Here is a 15,803-nt window from a genome sequence, read left to right on the forward strand (position 1 = left end):
TCTTGCTTGCACAGGCTGCGTAAACCATGAAACAAATGTAACTCTGTTCAACCAAACCACATTTCTAAAGCTAAGTGAATAGTTTTTAAAATGCTAAATGATGCTACTGGATAGAGAATATTAGCATTTTTCTCAAAATAGCCAACAGCAGCTGCTTAAAAGCCATCAGGTCCATTTTAAAAAAGAAGGAAGGGAAGAAAAATAATAATAAAAACCAGAAGGAGCAGTGAAAGCTAGTTGCTTTCCCTGGAAGTCCTGAAAAAAGAGCCTTATTTTAAGTCCCTCTCTAGAATGGAACTAAGCTATTTTGCATCCAGTTTTATGAACATTAAAAATAAAGTTAGATGAGTTCTCACTTCTTTTTTCTCTGAAGACCCTCAAGTGTCTCTTAGGCCAAATATACAAGATAACAGGTAACAGGTCATAACAATTTTTGTAAATACAGTCCAATCAGCACCAAATAGGGGAAAAATAAATCAAAAGTATGGAAGGATGGGAAAACAAACAGCACTCTTTGCCACGATGGGCTGTTAGCATTATTTATTTAACCACAGTTCTCTCACTGAGAGGGGCCTCATTTTCAAAGCCTTTCTAATAAACAAGAAGCCTTTCTTTTGGCAAATTGCATCATAAAATAGTCCTGTCTCCTTTAGCCTTCCACCAGCTAAAACCAAAACTCAAGGAGCTTCCCCGTTCATTGTCCCCGGTCTTAAGGAGAACAAAGAAAGTGACCAGACTTATTTTTGACAAGAAGCAGGCTAAGGTGACTTTTTCAAGATCACATAATGTCAGGGTTGTCTGGTCCAGGGCTTTGCTACTACAGCAGCACCCGCTACTATCAAAAGTGTTTGGGGTTTTGTTAAATGAAGCTCCCGATTCTTAAATCTTGATCGTCAATTTGATACTGCCAAGATTGTGGGGCTGAAAGCCCATAGAGATATTTCCTACTCAAGATCCAATACACATAGATACATGTATATGTATAAGTGAGTCACCTTTCTGTACACCTGAAAGTAACACAACATTGTTAATCAACTATGCTCCAATATAAAATAAAAATTTAAACATAAACGGAAAATGAAAAGATCCAATATGCAATCCAGTCTGGAGATGAAAACAATGCCCAGGGCCAAAGGGAGCCCTCCTGATCTTCCAAACCCTCCTCCCATCACACGTAGCCCACAGTTTACTCCAGCAGACCACCATCTCTTCTGTTGGATCTAGGCACAAAAATCACGATTGCCATTTCAGGCTGGGTCTAAATATATCCATCAAAACGTGCTCCCAGGCACTTTACAAACACAGCAACAGGACTGCTTATGAATGAATGAACTCACAATCCAGGTGTCCCCCACGAAGGTCAACCAGCATTGACCTCACCAAGACCTGGACCACGGACCCCAAAGGAGTTCTTCTGGCTCCTTCTCCTCAAGCTCCTTCTTCAATGGGCTCTGCTGCAAGTGTCATAGGGATTTCTCTGTGTGGTGGGAGTCCCGTGCATCTCTACTGGGGTCGCCCATGTTCTTACCCCTTGTTCTCGGCTCTGACATGCTCTTACCCTTGGGTCAAGGTCCTCAGTCTGTTCTGCAAAACATCTGGGATCATTTGTATCCATCAATGAGATAGTTCCCTTTCAGTGCTTTGTCTTCAGCAATTGTTTTGTCTGGGGGATTCTCTCTCCGTGAGAGTCTACAAAAGTCTACATGAACATTTATCATTAACCAGGGGCTGGTCCTGTCTTCCATGTCAGCACTCTTTGCCCCATCCTTCACCTCAGCTTGCTGCTACAAAGGGAGGAATGCCTTAGGGACTTTCTGTGCACAAAGATTATTCAAGCCTGAGTTCAAGCCTGAGAATAACGGGATCATGTCTGCTCCTATCTCTCATTTCAAACCACAGAGAACATGGCATGGAGAGCCTGCCACTGGCTGGCTGAGAACCCCTGCCTGCCTGCTTAGAGAGTGACTGCAGGGCCCAGTTCCATACAGGCGTCATATTCCAAAATAGAAACGAGGGTCTAGCCAAACACTTTGTCTTGCCTTCCCCCAGCACTGTCTTGGGAGACCCTTGACAGGAAAGGTAGACAAAGGAGACCAAAGATAATCTAGAGCCACAGTCAAGCTGAAGGTACCTACATCCCTTCTCTTTGAAGGCCTGCAGCTCTCAAGTGAAAGCACATGAGCCTGAGACCCCAGACTCTGGTCAGCCCCAATAACCCATATCTTAATCCCCTCCTTCTCCTGTTGTCCAAAAACACATAATAAATGTCATCTTTCTTGATGCAAGTGGACTTCTCATCCTGCCTATTTGGGAGCTTTTTTCCTTCTCCAACCTACTCATAGATAACCACACCGTCTCCATGCTTGCACCACGCCATGTACATGCCCAAGAGTGTCCTACTGACCAACTCCCCTGTCCATTTCCCACACTGGCATGTGAATTTCTTGTGTCCTCTGTGTGTGTGTATAGGAATTTCCTGTGTTCATTCTCTCTCTCTCTTTCCTCTCCTCCCTCCCTTCTTTCTTTCCTTCAATTATTCATTAAATAAAATTAAATTGCTATCCTACATCTTGCTAGGCACTGTCTGGGGCATTGGAGGTAGAGTAGAGAAAAGGGAAGATGGGATCTGCCCTCATGGAACCAATATTTAGTGGAGGGAGAGTTGAGGAGAGAGGGAGGTATGGTGAAAAGAGACTGAGCTATGGACTCAGAAAAAAATAAATGCAAATGCAATCCCTAATCCCACAATTTACTAAAAACAACATTGGGGCAAATTGGGTGACATCCTTCATTCTCAGGTTCCTGATTAATTAAAAATGGTTGTGCTTACTCTGTAGGGTTATCATGAAGATTTAATTGAATAATGCTTGCAAGCAACTTATACGTAGTAGGTGATCAATAAATGTAACCATTATATAAGGACCAACTGTATAGCACGGGGAGTGCTGCTCAATATTCTGTAATAACCTAAATGGAAAAATAATTTGAAAAAGAATAGATACATGTATATGTATAACTGACTCACTTTGTTGTACACCTAAAACTAATATAATATTGTTAATCAAATATGCCCCAATAAAAGATTTAAAAAATTTAATAAAATAAAAAAATAAATGTAATGATTTTTATCATTGTGGCCATTGTCTTAAGTAGTGGTATCAAAACGTTTCTTGTAAATACTAAGCATGACTTCCCAATATATGTCTATGTATGATATAAATTACACATGTGTAAATATTAGCAAATATGCATATTGTTTACCTAGAGTTTAATTTTCACTTATATTTTTAGATGACAATAAATACAAATAAAGTATGTTCTAGTATATTTTCTCACACCACAATAAATCATTCTGGGTATCCCTATGAGCAAACACCCCACTTTGAAGATCATTGGTTGAAAATGTGGGTTTCCAGGGAATTTATGAGTGCAACTTCACAGGAAAAAAATATTTCCCCAAATTCCATGCTTTTTGTAACTCTCCTAGGAGTGTCTTGTTAATAAAGGTATTGCCCAATTCACTGAAGAGGAGCTAAAATGGCCAATAAACATTTGAAAAGAAAAGCTCAATGAAATGAGGAATCAGGGAAATGCAACTTAAAATAATGAGATACTCTTTCTCAATCAACAGATTGGCAAATATGAAAAAGTCCTCAAATACCAAGTGCTGGCAAGGGTGCGGGAAATGGGAATTCCCATATTTTGCTAGTGGGTATGTCAAGTGAACGGTAAAATCTTTTATTAGAGCACTTGTCAATGTCTACTAAAGAGCAAATTGGGAGCATCATGTGCCCTAGAAATTATATTGTTAAGAGTATTCACCTTGGAGAAGGGCTTATTTATTTATTTTTGTCATGGACCTTGTTGACAGTCTTGTGATATGTATGTACATATGCATATGCATTATTATAGGTATACTATGTTATATATGTATATGTATGCATATAATATGTGTAAATATATTATACAATATGTATATTATATACATTATAACATGTAATATTATAATGTGTACAATAAATGCATACAAAGATTTTAAAGGAAACCAATTATATGGAAAGCAGCTATAAATGTTTAAAAAACAAATTTTTGAGATTGTAATATGTGTTCTTTCTTAACTCACTAAACTAAAATCTACTAATATTCTCATAATTACTGTAAATTTGAAGTGTTGATGCTCATCAACAATATTTTTAGGTAACTTCAGCAACTGTAACGTGATCTTAAACTGTGATTCCCATTGGCGACAAAGCCACAGCACTACCAATGCTACTAGAGTTTGTTGTCTGCATTCACAAGGAAATGCTAAGTTTCAGGTAAATGCCAATAAAAATAAAGATTAACTTTTTTTTTTCTCTTTCAAGTCCTGGACCCCTAAATTTTCCCCACATGTTTACAAGAAGACATAGTCAAGGATGTGCATTCCAGCACTGTTTGTGATAGCTAAAAATGAAAAATAACCAAAGGGTGGATAAATAAGTGCAATATGCTCATCAAACCGGATATTACAAAGCAGGTAAAAGAGATTAAGTGTAGGGAGAGCTCTCAAACTCACCGCTGAGTATAAAAAGCAGGGAGTAAGACAAACAAAACCACAGTGTTCTTCCATTCAGGTCAATTATTTTAATAGCAAAAAATAAGCTGGTTACTAGCTACTGTAAAAAAAAATGCATTTCTGGTGGATTTACATTCAATAACACATTAAAGCATGAACTCAAATGATTCACAGAAAATGCCTAATAATAGTTCTCTTTGAACAAGGAGAGAGGAAAATGGGGTCATGGAGGGAAAAAAAGTGAGCTCAAATTGTATACTTGTAATGTATTCCAGACAGAAAGGCAGAGAGAGAGAGAGAGAAGGAGGGAGGGAGGGAGGGGTAGAGGATACATAGGTAAAATTCTAGATGTGTGGTGTATTTTACCATCTTCAAAATATGAAACATATATATATGTATGTGTGTGTTTATATGTGTGTATATGTATATATGTGTACATCTATATATAGAGATAGATGTACCCAGATATTTCTGTTCATCAAGAGGTCCAAGGAGATCTTCTCTATGGCAAATTTTAAGACTGTATTTAAACAATAACCTAGAGCTTTTTTAAGTTCCAAAGTCATGAAGGAAGAAAAGAAAATGAAAATAAACATGCAAAGTTCATTGGTTTGCCATTCAGTTTCTCAATAATCCTGACATCATTTTTGGAAGAATATTAGAAGGCAGAATTATTGGCACCAATATTTTGTAAGGTTCATTTTTCTAACTCTGTGATAAGTTAGTTGCACCTTTCATAAAAATTGTTGCTTGATGGCCGGATGTGAAGATTCAAGTTAGGAAGAAAGTAAAAGACCTCTGCATATAGCGATGCCCCAGAAAAGGGCAGGTTCAAGTTTTATTAAGAATTTATTTGTCATTTTGTAAATGGCATCAACCCCAGGAAATGACATGGTGAGCTCCCTGGTCCATCACTGCCGCCATGCAAGGCAGTGTCTCTCTATGAATTGTTCTCATTACTTTGTTTCAAAGCAGCATTTGGCGTTTGCTGTTGCGGAGGTTGATCACCAATGTCTCAGAAAGCACACAAGATAATGCAGGTGAGGGAGAAATCTTTGGAATGATACAACGTGGGGAGATAAAGTAAAAGCTCTTTCCAGTCCTGAAAATAAAATCAATCTGAATAGGGAGCTGTCTCTGGGTGGAACATTACACACAGTGCACATGTGCTGGTTTTAAGATATTCAGTAGGCTCTAAAATGGTGACTATAACCAGCTGTGCCAGTCTTTTGCAATGTGCAGGTTCACAAAATCCCGGTGTTAGAGGAGAGCTTAACTATCATATGCTCCTTACACACCTCTAACCCTTGAATTAAGTCAGTGACGATGATGATGACGATAACAGCTAAAGATTGCAATGGACGAGGCACCGTTTAAGCATCTTCCATTTCTTCAATGACCTGGAGGCCATTTCGTCTCTAATTGCATGTCTTCAGTGACAGAGAGCTCATCACCTCCTGATGAAGTCCATTCATCTTTGGAGAGCACTGGTTGGACAGCTCTATATCAGCCTGAAAACTGTGTCCCTTGGATTCTACCCACTGGCCCTAATTCTATGCCTAAGAAGGGAAGCCCTCCTTTCTTATCCTTATTTGTATATTTGAAGGCAGCTCCCATGTCTTCTGCAAGACTCGCCCCACAGCTGTCCCAGTGACCAGCCTGTGGCTTGCACCAACTTCCCTGTAAATCCTATTACTACCTCCATGACGCTCCAGTGAATTCCAATGGCCAACATGTCATTTAAAATACCCACAATGAATGCGATAATCTTGATGTGTTCTGGTAAGCAGGACAATCACTTCCCTATTTAAGAAACTACTTGCATCCATGCAACCTGACCTCAGTTTTGTATTCTTGCAAACTCTGGAATGTTACATGAAGAAGTAGAGGGCATGTGAAAGAAAATGATGGGGAAGGATACTAGCGAATGTTCTTAGAGCCTCTAAGATGCCCACTGACTTGTCTGGACACTATCCTAGAGGCACGGGGTTCCACTGAGTTTTTTAAATAAATTTGTATTGGAGTATAATTGATTCACAACGTGGTGTAGTTTCAGGTGTACAACAAAGTGAATCAGTTATACATATACATATATCCACTCTTTTTTAGAGTCTTTTCCCATATAGGTCATTACAGACTATTGAGTAGAGTTCCCTGTGCTATACAGTAGGTTCTTATTAGTTATCCATTTTATATACTATTAGTTATCTATTTTATATACAGTATTGTGTGTATGTCAATCCCAATCTCATAATTTATCCCTCCCCCCACATTTTCCCCCTTGGTAACCATGAGTTTGTTTTTTACATGTGACTCTATTTCTGTTTTGTAAATAAGTTCATTTGTATCATTTTTTGGATTCCACATGTAAATGATATCATATGATATTTGTCTTTCTCTGTCTGACTTACTTCACTCAGGATGACAATCTCTAGGTCCACCTACATCACTACAAATGGCATTATTTAATTCTTTTTATGGCTAAGTAATATTCCATTGTATATATGTACCACAGCTTCTTTATCCACTGACTTTTATAACTCGAGAGCACCAACATGACTGAATCTTGAAAAGGGTACAAAGGTGGTCTGGAGAAATTCAAAGTGGGGAGCAAAGAGACCAGGTGGACCATTAGGAAAATAAAACTAAAACTATGAGTGCTTAGATGGGGTTCATGAGAGGAGGACTAGAGAGTTCTCATGATCTAGGGTACATCAGAATAACCTTGGGAGTGTGCTTGAAATATCCATCACCAGACTCTCTAAATGGCCTCTAAATGGGGCCAGGGCATCTGCATCTTGAGAACCTCAGGCTCCTGAGACACAAGATGTCATGGTGAAGAAACTCACTGATAAAGGAGGGAGAGCTTGCAAATGAATTTGGTACATCAACCCCTGGAAACTGGACAGGACAGGTTGTTAACACAAGGAATAATGGGACACAGGAGGTAAAATAAAATTGAGGGGAATAGAAAATTTTTTTTTTTTTCCATGCTGAGTTTGCATGGTCCGTGGGACTCCTATGTAGAGATACACAGCAGATGCTTAGAAAACAAAGTTAGGACTCGGCTAGGTAAAATCTACTGGGGGGTGAATTTCTTTCAAATCTATAGAATCCAGCCCCTTATTTTTTTGTTTTTTGTTTTTTGTAAAATTCAAAATAGCATCTGTGAACTATTTAGATCTAAATGCTCAACTGGGGTGAAGGTTTGAAAAAAAAACACCTGTTTAAGTCAGATGCTAAAAGGACTAATATAAACTCACTTTTGATTTTAAACTTTTAAATAACTTTCTATTTAAAAAAAAAAAAGTCGCCTTCATGGAATGCAAGTGCTCTCACCCAACAGGCAGTCCGCGAGAGTGGTTACTGAAATATCAATGTGTTCTTTCACAGGTGCTGAAAAATAAATGCAAGTCATGAAAAAAGTAATGAATCGACTTGAAAACCCAGTGGGATGGCAACCTCTTGGAGTAATAATAGCACACTCTCTGTCAGGACGGATAGCGCATTAGAAAGGTGTTTGCACCCAACTTTGTTCCCGTGAAAACCTAGAAGTACTCAGTAGTAAGGGCTGCTGGCAGGATCCTGACAATCTTTAAAAATATCTACCATCTGAAAGAGCTTGTCACACCAGAGTTATCTCCTCTACAGAGAGACGTTGAAAGCATGGATGGGTGCAGGCTGTATAGAGGAAAAACCCAGAGTAATCCAGAGGGAAGAGGTGTCAGGTGGGAGAGGGGGTCTTATCACAGCTGAGGCAAACCTCCCTATTAAGAAGCTAACGAGGGGCTTCCCTGGTGGCGCAGTGGTTGAGAGTCCGCCTGCCGATGCAGGGGACGCAGGTTCGTGCCCCGGTCCGGGAAGATCCCACATGCCGCGGAGCGGCTGGGCCCGTGAGCCATGGCTGCTGAGCCTGCGCGTCTGGAGCCTGTGCTTTGCAACGGGAGAGGCCACGACAGTGAGAGGCCCGCGAACTGAAAAAAAAAAAAAAAAAAAAAAAAAAAGGCATCAAACTAGCCACCTCAGAGAGAATTTCCTGCAACCTCTTATTACAGTAATTCTGAACACAGAATAATGGTAAATGCAATAAACATTTTAGAGCCCTGCCATTTTTGACCCAGATGGTGTGATAAGGGCTTAACACAGTTTTTCCTTAGTACTCCCCACCACCCTCCAAAGGCAGGACTATGAAAATTAACTAGTTTACTGATGAGAAATCAGAGGCTCAGAAAGATGGAGAACAAAAGCTCACTAAATCAACACTTACAAGGAGGCTGGACAATCAGCCCAGTGCAAACATCTGGCCAGAGCAAGCCTGGGTGCATCACTCAGGGGACAGGACAAAAGACTGATATTCCTGGCCTGGCCTGTCCTGTCATTGCTGAGAAAGCGAGCCCACCTCTCTGAGATAGGGAGAAGGACCCTGCAGCCACCATCAGGGGTCCTCTGGGACAGAAATGTAAGATGCAGCCAAAGCAGGGATCTAGGAACTCACTTTCTCTCATTTTAATTTCAGCATCTCACCCCTGCCTACCCCTCTTCCTCCAGCAGCCGTCCTTACTGCGTAAGGGGTAGAGGCATCAGGACAGCCCTGACTCCGTGTTTTTAGCTGTAAAACGGGAATACTAACTAACAGCACCTCTTTTCCAGGGATTCTATGAGTAATCGTGGGATTAATACAGGTAAAGTACTTCACACAGTACAGAGCACATCAGAGACCCTGGAGAGGTCACCTGGTTCCATTCTTACTGCTCATCTCACAGTTTTCTAGTTTTTAAGAGATTGTAATAATCAGAAAAGAAGTGGATCAAAAGTCAACAAGGGCACCCAGTGGTGGCATGACAGGTCTTGGATGGTGTGGTCTCCGTATCTGAGGCACATGAAGCAGAAACAGAGGCAAGAAGGTCTTGATAGCGGCTCCTGCTGGAAATGGCAGTTTTGCACAAGTCCCGCGTGTTCACTGAGTCTGAGCCTGAACCTGAGACTATGAAAAGGGGCACCTTGAGTGCACAGAGCCTCCTTCCATGACCCCACCAGACCTATCCCATATTACATGGTGAGCTAAAGGCAGGATTCTGCTGTCTTGGCTGGATGGACAACCTCCGTCAAGGTGTGCACTTTTCTAGCCCCCCAGTGTTCTCATCTGTGAAATTTACTACAATAGATAATGCAGGGTCACTGGGAGAATAAATGAGCTCATGTATGAATAACAGTCAGCAAGGGCCCCTAACCTCCCGGCCGCAGACCAGGTACCATCCGTGACCTTTTAGGAAACGGGGCGCAGCAGGAGATGAGCGGCGGGCGAGCGAGCGAAGCTTCATCTGCCGCTCCCCATTGCTCCCCATCTCTCGCATTACTGCCTGAACGCTGCCCCACCCCCAACCCATTCCTCCACAAAACCGGTCCCTGGTGCCAAAAAGGTTGGGGACCACTGGCACTCAGCATATTGACGGCCATGTGCTAATCCTTAATCAGAATCAGTTAGTGTCACCATTTCTATTGTGTTTATTCACACCATTATCATAGAAGATGTTTGCATTGAGGAGCTCAGAATATGTATAATCTATAAATGGCCAAATGAGAGAGAGAGCACATATGGGAACGTTGTGTACACATCTCAGCTTTGGTCAACACAGGGTCAGGAAAGCTCTCTCCTCACTTGAGGATGAGTCAACAGGGAACGGAGCTTATTAGCAAGAACAACACTGCAGAAGAAAAGGAGGGGAAAGACAACATCAGCTTGAACAGTCCCTGAAAAACCAGGACACATAGAGTGATTTAGTGCTGATTTTTTTTAAAGGAAAATTGTCTACATGATTGGGCATCATCAGTGGGGACCAGCTGGAAGTCATGAAGAGAAACAGTGCCAAAGCGAACAACTACACCAGAAGAAAAAGGAGATGAGAGGGGTGAGAAAGGATTGGAGCAGCTCTAAGATGCCCCAGGTCTGCAAAGAGGAGAACTGGCACCATGAAAAAATAAAATCAGTGACCAGGAGCAAAGGGTAATAGATCTTTTAGAATTCAGAACAACAACAACAACAAAAAACCACAAGGATCTGAAAGTAATTCAGGAGAAGATGAGAGAAAGTAACGAGAATGAGAAAAATGTTGACTATCTGAGTTAAAGGAGATCATAAGTAAAAAGAATAATCAGAATAGAAGTAACAAGTAGGTTGAAAGGAGACCAGGGCATTTTTACCATAAATGCTGATCTTATTTAGGGGTGGGGGGAGGATCAAAGAAAAAAGAAGCAAATACTAGCAAAATTGATGTTATTACAAGGAGAAAGAAAAAATAAGACCTATAATACCCAACATATAATATAGATGACTTAGAAAGTAATAAAACTCAGGATAGATTCTACCTTCTCTTAGATTAAATGATAGAAGATCATGAAGAAACATCTACAGAAGTTTGAGGAGCAAAATTCGTGCCCCAAGAGAATTAGATCCAGCAAAATTATCTTTCATGTATGAATGCAAAAGAAAGTCATTTACTCTCAGCCAGACAAGAGGTCAGAACATATATCTGTCCTCAAAAGCCTGTCTCCAAAAATTTAGTTGAATATGTATGCAAAACCACTGAAATCAATCAATATTAGGAACTGAATGATGGTATTTAAAAACTGGCAATGAGCATAAAAGCCAGGAATACTTGAGGTTAAATCTAAACTGCTATTGAATTTTGGTCTCAGACCTAATAAGACATTGTAAGATGAGCACTCTCACTGCCGAAAATTTTGTAAATTGAGGCAATTTTGCAGAAAAATAATTTGGTAATTTATTTCACAAGCCTTAAAATAAGTATACACATTGACTTGATTAATCTAAATCCAAAATTTTATTTTAAATAAATAACCAAAATTGCCCTCAAAGATTTAAGTTGTAATATTTTTATTTTCTCTTTGTTAATAATATTTAAAAGATGAATATCACCTAAAAATGCCCAATGAAATAAAAATTAAAATGGCTTAATGAATTATACAGCCATATAATGAAGTGTTAATTTCCTTTAAAAACAATACTTAAGGGCTTCCCTGGTGGCACAGTGGTTGGGAGTCCGCCTGCCGATGCAAGGAACGCGGGTTCATGCCCCGGTCCAGGAGGATCCCACATGCCGCGGAGCGGCTGGACCCGTGAGCCATGGTCACTGGGCCTGCGTGTCTGGAGTCTGTGCTCCGCAACGGAAGATGCCACAGCAGTGAGAGGCCCACGTACCGCAAACAAACAAACAATACTTAACATAGGAATATGCTCAGGATATAATGCTAAGTTAAAAAAAATATTAAACAAAACTGTATAAATGTTCCTATTTCATTTTTTGAATGGACTGATAGATATATTATTGATTGGTGGGCAGCTATTTAGATAAATGCAGGGGAAAGTATTGAAAACAATATCAAAATATTAACTATTTTAATCCCCTGTTTAATAAAATAGGGCTAATTTTTTTCTACACATGTCCATTTTTTTAAAAGTTCTAGTGTATTAGGATGTGTAGAAATGTCTACACACCATAGAAAGTAAAAGAAAAATAAAGAATATAAAGAAAAATAATTTTTTTAAGGTAAGAATACACAGCAGTCTTCAAAATCTATAGGGAAAAATAACTAGGAAGTGTCAACTTTACCTCTTACCTGCATTCATCCACTCATCCTTTCTTCCACCCACTCATTTACCTGTTCACCACAGACCTATAGATTCCTAACTCCCACCAGATTCTAAGCTAGATTCGGGGCACACAGAGGAGAAAACTCCACATAAGACCTTGGCCTTCATGGAGTAAACAAACATGCAACCAGCTCTAAAGCAGTCGCAGTGGAAAGTAAACACAAATGAGATTGGTGGTGCACTGGGAGAATGAAGGACTGAGTCCGTGGGTTCGTGGAGAAAGATGAAGGTACTTTCCTTGCATGGACCTGAGGTGGTGCCCTGGGGGCATAGCTAGAGGAGCTCTCACTAGACCTTGGGCACATGGGCAGCATGATGGACTTTTTGAAGCATTTTCAGTCTAAGATGATATCAGTTCCTTTTTCTAACCTGAAGTGGGAGAGTAAGAGGATGGAGAAACCAACGATAATGAGTTTAACTTTTCCCCCTTCAGGTTTAATATGAGTCTTACAGGGCAGATGGAGCTAGAAACCAGGTCTGGAATCTCATGATCCTGACCAGGCTCTACCAAAATATCCTCCTCCCACTCCTCTCCTCCAAGACCCAACTCAAATGTCCCTTCCACTGTGAAATAGTCCCAGTTACCCCACACATGTTGGTCATTATCCCTCTTGACTCTTCGAGAACTGACTTCTAATTGTATACTCTCGACATTGAACCTTATTATCTTTCATTTAAACTATTTGGAAAGGAAACTCTTATGATTGTCTCCCAGCTACAGTGGGAGATCCCTAGGTCAGGCTGGATCTTCTTCTATTTGTTTGTCTTTTGTTGATTCTCATCTCCATGTGTCCAGACCATCGTAAAGACCCTGATACATAGGTCTGAGTTCAGATGGATTCACTGGAGTTAGTGGTGAGACTAATACATGTATGACTCTATGCAGCTTACACATGAATTATTTATAATTACACACAGTAACAGGCAGAATATATTCTGGGTGTCTTATCCTGAAGCCAGCAGAAAGACTCACATACAAATCACCCCTCCCAAGGCAGATGACCAGAGAGATAGCAGATCTCAAAGAGCCCTACCCTCCCAAACTAATCATATCTCTGTCCGTCTGCACATCACCAGATGCAGGCTCTGCCTCCCTACATCAGTCATAAATCTGCCCTTGGGCACATGGCTCATCTGTCAGCAGCCTTTATTACTTTTGTGAAACTGGGACACTCCATCTGGGATCACAGGACAGGACCCAGCCCAACACACTATAGGGCAGTGGGGGAGGTCCATCAGGGGTTCCCTCTTTTCTGTTGGAAGAGAGACCCACCCACCATCCTGCCCTCCTGCCATCAGGCACTGAGCCCTCAGAGGCTGGCCTGGGGGGTCCTCCATCCACAGGCATGCCTCCCATTCCTGTGCATGACTTCAGCTTTCACTTTATTTTAAATTGAACTATAGTTGATTTACAATATTGTGTTAATTTCTGGTGTACAGCAAAGTGATTCAATTATATATATGTTATATATATATTCTTTTTCAGATTCTTTTCCATTGTAGTTTATTACAAGACACTGAACCAGCTTCTGATGCCTCTTCCACACAGATACGCTGGGCTCAAAGTGGTACCCGGTCTCCCTTTCTGAAAGTTCTGCTTCCTTGATTCTCCTTTAAGAACCTTCTTGGATCTCTAGATTCAAAGGTACTTCCCGGGATGGGTGGGGACGAGAACGAATGTTCATTAAATGCCTCCCAAGTGATGGGCATTGCAGCCTTGCAGCCATGCTGTCGTGGAGAAAAGAACTGTCCTTTATTTAAGACCACCAACAACACCACAAAGGCTAAGAGATTTGGAATAATTCACTCTATGTCACACGCTAGTAAGAAAAAGCAAACCTGGGGTGAAAAACCAGGGCTGCCTGTCTCCAGAGCTTATGTTCATTCTATTACATGAGGGCCTGACTAAGAAAGGGTGACCCTAGCTCCACACTGCGTCCCTCACTGTGTGTGTTAATACAAAAGGAAGGTGGAAAATGAAAGAGGAGAGAAAGAAGTTTTATAGCTCATTTACTCCTCCCACCAGGGCAGCCTCCACCCCGACCCCGCCAACAATCAGGCAGCTAGGACAGGTGAGCTCTGACCCCTCCTGGCCCCAGGGAGGGGCTCAGCTCTGCACCCTCTCAATTTTCTCATTTCTGTTGTATTTACCTTGCCAGGGCCCTCCCTGAGAGTGGGGTGGGTCAGGGTGCTGAGAAAGTCAGGGTGTGGAGCCATGGCAGTGCCTGAGGGAGTCCTTCCCACCACACACCTGTGAGCCCTTCAGCCTCCTCCTACTGACAGCTGCTTTAGACCTTCAACTCTCACCAAAGCCTGTTTTTGCTGAACTTGCATTAAACAAAGACCTGGAAACACGGGTCAGCAAAATCCAAACATTTGCCTCCTTCAAGAAGTTGTCTGAGGAGCTCCATCCCTTCTGTGAAACAACGTTAGCAAATACGGCAAAGGGAGCCATGCCTCATTCTGGGAACCGCCACTCAACAAGCCCCAGACCTCAGATAAAGTGGAAACTCCTTACCTCGTTTTTTCAGGCTCTGTGACGTCTTGCCCTCGCTGCTCTCCTGCCTCATTGCCATTCATCCCAGTTAAGCCTTTAGTTCACTTTCCTCCCTTCCTTCCTTCCTTCCCTCCTTCCTTCCTTTCCTCCTTCCTCCTTTCCTATCTCTTCTTCCTCCCTCCCTCCCTCTCTCTTTCCTTCCTTTCTTCTCTCCTTCCTTCTCAATAAATACTGAGCACCTGTTTACTCCTGGGTGATGAGTCAGGTGCTGCAGACACAATTCCCAAGGCAAACAGACTCAATGTTCTTTCTCCGTTTCACGTCCTTGTGCCTGCAGTCCCCTTCACACGGAATGCCCTCACCTACTCTACCTGGATAAAACCTGCTCATCCTTCAACTCGCAGATGAAATATCAATTTTGTTTTGTTTCCTAAATAATCCTTCCCTATTCCCCACTTATTCCCCTCCTCCAGGTGGGGTCGGGTGCCTCTCTGTCTCCCTCTTTTCCTACCCTTCCCATTGCACTCTTCATCTTTGGTGCCATCATCTGCTCACTTGCCTGTACCCTCAACTAAACTGCAAGATCCTTAAAGGCAAGGGTGCTCAGTCTTTTTCATCTATGCATCCTCCTGAGCCAGCTCTCACCACACACCTCTAGGCCTTCCAAGATTCCCAGGCTCACCAGCAGCAGAAAACTTGTTCCTCTTAGAGAAAATACAAACCCTCAGATAAAAATAATCAACTTCCAGCTTCCAAACCTATGCTCACCTGTATATGCTCCCACTGTTTTCTCTGGAGTCCCAGATCACTACACCCAACTGTCTACTCAGAGTCTCTGCTGGGACAGCTGGCAGTCAATTCCAACTCAGTTTCTCTAAGACAAACTCATCCTCTTCCCTTCCAAACAGACGTCCCCCATTTTCTGTAGGTTCCCCAAAACGCAGTCACCTAAGCTAACACTCGGAGCCAACTCTGAGGCTTCCTTCTTCCTCATCCCATGCATACAAAGAGCCACTTATTAATGTGGAATCTGGACCCTAAATATAATCCATCTACATCTCTGCCACTCTGTTCCACAC

This window comes from Orcinus orca, chromosome 2 (genome assembly GCF_937001465.1).
Source record: "Orcinus orca chromosome 2, mOrcOrc1.1, whole genome shotgun sequence".
Lineage (NCBI taxonomy): Eukaryota > Metazoa > Chordata > Mammalia > Artiodactyla > Delphinidae > Orcinus > Orcinus orca.